Below are 8,327 nucleotides of genomic sequence, written 5' to 3'. Positions count from 1 at the left end.
ATGCTAAATGATAACACAATCCAAATCAGGTGTAACTGCTGTATGTCTTCTGATTTCAGAGGTACATAGCTGAGTCAATGGCCCTGATAAAAGAAAACCATGAATACTTGCTTCTTTTTCATGCCTTAAAGAAAACCATATGTTTCTTCTATTACAGACGGAATTTAATTTTACCTGAATTTGATTAAATAAATATTCCTGGTATTTTCAGAAGAATTCTTTGAGGGTTGAGTATGCGTTTGAAAGATTGCATTACATTACATTATCTTTTGCATGATTACAACTGTTCATAAGAAGGTTAAGGGAACTAGTATGTTCAACGATAAATGTTCAGTTAAAGGTTGGTAGAAAAGATGTAAAATATAGATAGTTATTTCAATAAGTTAACAGAAAGTCAACAACAGCATGACCAAAAGCAATAAATAACATTTCTTTCAAAGAAGTTCATGTTTCTTCACATTTTCCATTTCCACTTCTTGTTGAAAACTTTTCTCGGGAACAACTAGTTTTTTTTCAGCAATAGTTGGGACATCGAAAATTTCATTTCTGTAATTTTGTTTCTTTTGACCACGGTTTTTCCTATCACACTCCAGTCTTCGGTATATTTTCCGAGTGAGGGCATCTTCAACCCAACTAGTCTACAAACCCAATCAGAAAGAACTGTTCTTTTCAAACTGTTACAACTTTGAAATCTACACAATTTTAACACTAAGCCATTCTGAATAACTCCACTCGAAACTTTTTCGATATTTCTTAACACAAACTCAGGCCGGAGTCCAAACTTCCATAAAATTCATAAACATGACTGATGAAAAGTTTGACTTACTACAGATGAGAGTTTTGGGATAACAGTTTCCATGTCAATGATGTTCTGCATTGATGTGATTAGCTCCCTGGTGATCAGGGTTTGTGCGGAGACATCTTTGCATGTAGTCACTGTTCTTCCAGCTAACACAAAACGTTTCTAGTGGTTTCTCATGGACATGTTACAGGAAAACGTTTTGATAATGTTTTTGAAACGTTTTTTCTGAACGTTATTTTAAACGTTGTGAAAACGTTTCGAGTAAAGTAATTAAAACGTTATCAAGAAACAAAATCCAAACTTCTACACACCAACGTTTTAGAAACGTTTTTGAAACATTAGCGAAGGTTTTCCCAAAGTTTGATTGAAACCAAATCACAACGTTATAAGATCGTTAGTGGAACATTTTAAGGTTACATTTTCCTGATAAGAATGTCTCCGTTCACTACAGGAATGTACATTAACTTCAAAATAATGGTCATGAAATTACACCTGTACAAAAATATTTGTGAGAAAACTTGAAAACTGTTGTGAACATTTGGTCAAGTGGAATAGTATGTCATGTGTTTCATTACTATCATTTATTTCTGTACTGTACTGTTTACTACAGATCCAACATTGTATTGTAAATATTATCCTCGTTTACTGCGGTGCGTTTAAGTTCAGCCTTTTCTGCGTGGACAACTTGCTGTCTTTTGTATGGTGTCAGCTTATAGGAATGTTCCCAGATACTTTATCGGGTCAGAGCAGGAACCCGGGCATTCAAAATCGGACACTGTACATAGCCGGCGGGAAGTTCCATCACATTGTTGGATGAAGGACGGTACATTTTACTCTAGTGACAAGACGACAGTTTTCTAAAAGGAGGTATGTATATTCACATTATTGTTCTTCAGTCAAATTCTATATCTTGCCTTGTGAACGTTCATCCTTTGTTTGTAACTGTACGTATTCCTATGATGTTTTCTCAATACATTGTATATGTGTGATAGACATTACTTGTGGCATACGATCTTTGTGACGTAGTGTTAGGATTAGTGTATACTACATGAGCATCAATGTTCACAAGATCAAAATCAATAGTACAAACAAAATGAGATAGCCTGTTGATATAGGTTTGCAGAGTGGTAAATTAATAAATGCACATTCATATCCAAACTATGTCACAGTGTATATGTGTTTGCAAATAATGCAATGTAGAGTGCATGGTGATATCAATTAAATTACAAAGAAACGTCGACTGTTAACGTAACTATAATATTACCATTTACTAAATGACCAAAGTGTAGATATGTGTTCAAATATAGGAATTTTCTCTGTTTCTTCTGTCCCGTATCCAATCTGCCGACACAGATTTGGTCACGTAGACACTCTTGCTTATCAGCGATGTACAGGAAATCGGGGGATAATATTACATTAGAGTCGGTGACCCCAGCTCGTTATTTTATAGTAAACAATACGTCACTTCCCTAACAACCCGACCATGATTCCTCACAACAAATGTCAGCCCCCTCATAAGTAAATGTAGCATGCGACTTTATAAATAAAAGTTCATCCTGCCATTAAAATGCAACTTATCATTTATAACTTGGGCCAAATGTAAGAAATACACACTATTAAGTTCCGTAAACATATTGTGAGTAACAGCTTCCTTATGTAAATGATGCCCGTATTTTGGGAAAGAATCATACAATATAATCAGATGAAATCACTTGCACAATTTGACAAATTGTATTAATTTTGTTGGTAATAAATTCCTATTGTATATGATTAATTGTCTACTGAGGTTGCTTTATCTGTATTTATTTTGTAAGTTTTCGATAAATACTGGTGGGAATTTGTACTCTTCAACATAGTTTCACGACACAGAAACATTATGTAGCAGTAATTTAGCATCATCAAGAGTGAAGAGACAGTAAATATTTATAGAATTTCTTTGTGTTTATTTCAGAAGCCAACACAGACGCAAGAAAAGCCCGATGGCAAAGATGACTGATTATCTTCCATATGTATTGATGAAATGAAGTATTCTTTAAAACATATCATTGTTTTGTTTTCATTTTCACTAATAATATCGGATTACATGATTAACAAATTTACTTACGTGTATGTATTTTATTTGGACGGGATTTCAAAACAGGTGGTAAACTAACCTTGCAACGATATCAGAAGATGATATCGTTTCTGATATCTCTACAATCGCAAAAAGGTTCAACCCAAACGTTTCTGAAACGTTTTAGAAAGCCCATGGAAAAACGTTTTCAAAACGTTTTTAGAAGGTTTCTAATGTTTCTCGCCGAAGTTTCGTCAAAACGTTTTTAAAACGTAAAAAAACTCCACAAAATCAGGTTTTAAAACGTTTTTTTGAACGTTTTTAAAACCAATGGAAACGTTTCCAAAACCTTTTCAAAACGTTACTGTGTTAGCTGGGCTTCTTGTACTTCTGAATCCTGGTCGGGAATGGGGTTGCAGTCTTCCCCTCCCGAGAGGGAATAGGCCTCTGCTCCCATGTCAACAATGGTAGTATCAGAGTCATCTGCCCTTTGTTATTCTTCGTGTATTCCAACATTGTCAGGTTCAGGTTCATCATACTTGACCAATTCAACTCGTGTTATAACAGGACAAGCCGAATGGCGACTCGTGTCTTTTAGGAATGATTTCATATTCGCGCATGAACATCAGAACTGATTTAAAGAAGAACGGTAACTATATCCATGTTTGATGCAAATGTATCTTAATATCACCAAAGCTCTCAAACATTGTATTCCTGGGGTGGGGTTGGGGGTTGGGTTTTGTGTGTGTGTGCTTGTATTTATATTTTTTTGTATTTGTATTTCGAAGAATTAAACCTCTTTGATACAACTGAAAGAAGGAGAGAAACATATTTGTTAAAGACATATTCTTATGTAATTATTACCAGCTGTTCACCTTATATTTCCAATTACATGTATATTAATTTTCAAAATAGGATTTAATATTCACAAATAGGAATTGTTTTGGTTAATATACAAATGAAATAATCTGTTTTCAGCTACATTAAATCCCAAGTAGATACTCAAAATGACTTTAAACTATTTCTCAAACTGAACACCCGTGTAACCTTGCTGTCACACCCCTGGTGGAATTTTAAATGAATTCGCTGAAAGACAAAAACAAAGTGAGACTAAAATATCCACTGTGATGTGAAATATAAACCCGATGTTAAAGAATAATGTTGATTAGTTACATACAGATATAATATTATTGTTTTTAAACTCGTAGCGATTTACACATGTTGGAAACGCACATACAATCTCCTTAACAAGCCCGCAAGATCGTCAGAAATACACTTAATTAGACCCATGAGAGCCGTTATGTCAACAAACGCACGTGCGTGTATTTGAATATATCACCGTCCATGTCACTATCCTTACTAAAATCTACACGAGGCAACATAGTTCTGTTAGCTTCATTCCTTGGGCTTTCAATATGACGATATATATTTTAGAAGTTGGAAGATAGAACAAGTATATATGGCAGGCAGCTTCTTTAAGTATAGAACACGACGTTTCGAACACGACGCTGTTAAACCAAAGTCACTCACTCACTCTTTGTGGCTTACCACTTTCACGTGGTTTCTCCACGTATAACTCCGCCGAGACTCTACCAGCCTTGGCAATCTTATAAGCTTTTGCTAGTATATCTCATACGCATTTAGTTGGGTAAGTGCTCTAAACTTATCTAGCTTGAAAGGGATTCGATAAAATCAGTGTCATCGATTTTGGATTTAGATCATTCGATGTTCCAAGTAACATATTTAAGTAGGGAATTAAAGTCAGTTACCTCAGCACCTGGTTGGTCTGTTCTTTACATATGGACCGGGCCTAGCTGTCATCCTCCCTAACAGATCTCCCCTCGGGGTTGGGCGCATATTCCGTGACTAACTGCTGTCTCCTGGGGATCGGGGTTGATGTATATACCCCGGGGTCAGGGCTGTAAAGGCGCCTGATGGGGGTGGGGAGATGAAGTCAGTGTCAGTGCCTTGTTCAGCTCAGGACCTCTAGACACTGGCTTGGCTTGAAGGAATCTGCAAGGTGTATCGCTGCCTTGCACTGAGAGGGTTAATTGGTCTTGTTTCCAGTCCTCCGTTCTTGTAGGCATCGAGTCCTTTACTACGAAGGTCAGCCAGAGTGCCTCTCTGTGAGATCGTTAGCTACGCCTATCCAACTACTTCTCAACATGTCTCTCTGTGAGATCGTTAGCCTACGCCTATCCCGCTACTTCTCAACGTGTCTCGATGTTGAGTGCGGGGGTCTTCTCATCAGTCAGATTAAACTTGGCTGTAAGTGGCGTGGTTTATCGGGTCTGGAGTTTGTACCTATACGATGCGCCCTTAAGATATCGCCTTTACTCCACTCCTTAATGTTCACATGTTGATTCAAAACTGAGTCGTTGGACTTAAACGACTCTTTTTGCTGTTCAGAGTGTCTCTCTGTGAGATCGTTAGCCACGCCTATCTCACTACTTCTCAACGTGTCTCTCTGTGAGATCGTTAGCCACGCCTATTTCACTACTTCTCAACGTGTCTCTCTCTGAGATCGTTAGCCACGCCTATCTGACTACTTCTCAACGTGTCTCTCGGTGAGATCGTTAGCCACGCCTATCTCACTACTTCTCAACGTGTCTCTCTCTGAGATGGTTAGGCGTGCCTGTCCCACTACTACTCAACGTGTCTCTCTGTGAGATCGTTAGCCACGCCTATCTCACTACTTCTCAACGTGTCTCTCTCTGAGATCGTTAGCCACGCCTATCTCACTACTTCTCAACGTGTCTCTCTCTGAGATGGTTAGGCGTGCCTGTCCCACTACTTCTCAACGTGTCTCTCTCTGAGATCGTTAGCCACGCCTATCTCACTACTTCTCAATGTGTCTCTCTGTGAGATCGTTAGCCACGCCTATTTCACTACTTCTCAACGTGTCTCTCTGTGAGATCGTTAGCCACGCCTATCTCACTACTTCTCAACGTTTCTCTCTCTGAGATGGTTAGCCGTGCCTATCCCGCTACTTCTCAACGTGTCTCTCTCTGAGATCGTTAGCCACGCCTATTCCGCTACTTCTCAACGTGTCTCTCTCTGAGATGGTTAGCCATGCCTATCTCACTACTTTTCAACGTGTCTCTCTCTGAGATCGTTAGTCACGCCTATCTCACTACTTCTCAACGTGTTTCTCTGTGAGATCGTTAGCCACGCCTATCCCACTACTTCTCAACGTGTCTCTCTGTGAGATCGTTAGCCACGCCTATCTCACTACTTCTCAACGTGTCTCTCTGTGAGATCGTTAGCCACGCCTATCTGACTACTTCTCAACGTGTCTCTCTCTGAGATGGTTAGGCGTGCCTGTCCCACTACTTCTCAACGTGTCTCTCTGTGAGATCGTTAGCCACGCCTATCTCATTACTTCTCAATGTGTCTCGATGTTTGAGTTCAGAGGTCTTCTCGTCAGTGAGATTAAACTTGGTTATAAGTGGGCGTGGTTTATCAGGTTTGGAGTTTCTACCTATGCGATGCGCCCATAAAATATCGCCTTTACTCCACTCCATATGTCGATTCAAAACTAACACAATATAATCCTTACACGACTCAAATGATTCATTTTGCTGTTCAGGTAGACCATAGAAATATCCTAGTCTATCTATCTCTGACCCGGGAGCTGACACTATTTTCTCTAGATTTACGGTAGCTTGCTCATGCCTCAACTTTATTACGCATATCAGAAATGAATGTTTCTTATGTGATGCATCTTGGTAATATGAGCAGCAGTTTGGAATACGCTCGCTCAGAGTGTATAAGATACACTTCACTGTAGACGTATTATTAATAATATTGTTTAATTTTAGAATATAGCATTTTCCTCACATTAATCAAATTTCGCATTAAATTACTTACAATTAAATAAATTTTAACACTGAGTTAAAAAATCCTTTGCATTGAATATAGTATTTTCAGGAAAATACTTAAGGAACTATCGGATTCATAAAATTAGTTGGGTTTTAGGAGGGGGGGGGGGGGTTGTTTCAAATGTTATGTGTGTGATATACTGATAGTGTGAGAAAAGGCTGTGCACTTCTTGATATAAATGTGAATGCCTCATGGGATTTGAGGTCTTGAGGAATGGCCAACATGACTGATTGCCAAGCTCGTGTTTAGTTTGTAGCAATATTCACATTGTACCTATGTGGGGAGTCGAACCCGGGTCTTCAGTGTGACGAACGAACACTTTAACCACTTGGCTACCCCGGCGCCCAACCATAACAACAGAGGAATGTGTGAAAAACCAAAGACTGTTGGTTGTATCTGTGTAACGGATGCCTTGATTCAGCGACATGTCATACTATTAGCAAAAGCTTTAATCACTGAAGCATTGATGACGGTGTAAACATCTTGTTGGCTGATCGGGACCATCATAAGGCACAGCTGGATCTGTCGACGCTGTATCTAAACATTATCTAGTCTCCTTGTGTTCGGACAACAGGGTTCGACCGCATAAATATATACCATTAAAAAAAAGAAACGCATAACCAAGAAATCTGTTGCGAAAATGTTGCATTTTCAAACATGTATAACTCGTCCACAAATAGACTTCAGGAAATGATTTTTTGCATCAGCTCAAAAGAAGGATAAGGCACAGCTGGATCTGTCGACGCTGTATCTAAACATTATCTAGTCTCCTTGTGTTCGGACAACAGGGTTCGACCGCATAAATATATACCATTAAAAAAAAGAAACGCATAACCAAGAAATCTGTTGCGAAAATGTTGCATTTTCAAACATGTATAACTCGTCCACAAATAGACTTCAGGAAATGATTTTTTGCATCAGCTCAAAAGAAGGATAAGGCACAGCTGGATCTGTCGACGCTGTATCTAAACATTATCTAGTCTCCTTGTGTTCGGACAACAGGGTTCGACCGCATAAATATATACCATTAAAAAAAAGAAACGCATAACCAAGAAATCTGTTGCGAAAATGTTGCATTTTCAAACATGTATAACTCGTCCACAAATAGACTTCAGGAAATGATTTTTTGCATCAGCTTAAAAGAAGGAAATGTTTATACAACCAAGTGGATAATTTTCCATAACGGAGACACTGAGCGCCATGGTGACGACGTAGCACGGGCCCAACGTCGGGTCTCCTGGCTCTCAGTCCAATCTCTCTCAACCCGTTCCGTACAGCTTGATCGGATATGCTCCGAAGTCCAGGCACCCTAGCTGCTGTGCTCTCACCCGTGGCAGTACGATCAAGTAGATGTAGTACCCGGATGTACCGATCTTGGACTAAAGTGGAAAGTAATCTGGATTTTTATAGCCAGACAGTGCATGCTCTTTGCAACTGGAAAGAGATTTCTGTTGCGTTTGATCAACATTTTCAGGTAAAGTCGATTTTTGTTGATGTAAAATCATGTTATCAACACTTTTGTTACATATTTTGACGATTGTTTGAACACAATAGGCAATTAATAGATATTTAAGAATACGAAACGCCTAT

General features: G+C 38.8%; 1 long non-coding RNA gene across 1 annotated transcript; it reads left to right on the top strand.

Annotated features, from left to right (window-relative positions):
• Positions 1-1,613: 1,613 nt before the first annotated feature.
• LOC124257863 lies at positions 1,614-2,842 on the top strand. The gene is made up of 2 exons (XR_006893392.1): positions 1,614-1,669; positions 2,754-2,842. It is a non-coding gene; the product is annotated as an uncharacterized LOC124257863 (long non-coding RNA).
• Positions 2,843-8,327: the final 5,485 nt, after the last annotated feature.

This window comes from Haliotis rubra, unplaced genomic scaffold (assembly GCF_003918875.1).
Source record: "Haliotis rubra isolate DU_JTF1 unplaced genomic scaffold, ASM391887v1 Scf677, whole genome shotgun sequence".
In the NCBI taxonomy this organism is placed as follows: domain Eukaryota; kingdom Metazoa; phylum Mollusca; class Gastropoda; order Lepetellida; family Haliotidae; genus Haliotis; species Haliotis rubra.
The sequence above is the reverse complement of the archived record's forward strand: the minus strand, read 5'-3'. Positions and strand labels throughout refer to the sequence as shown.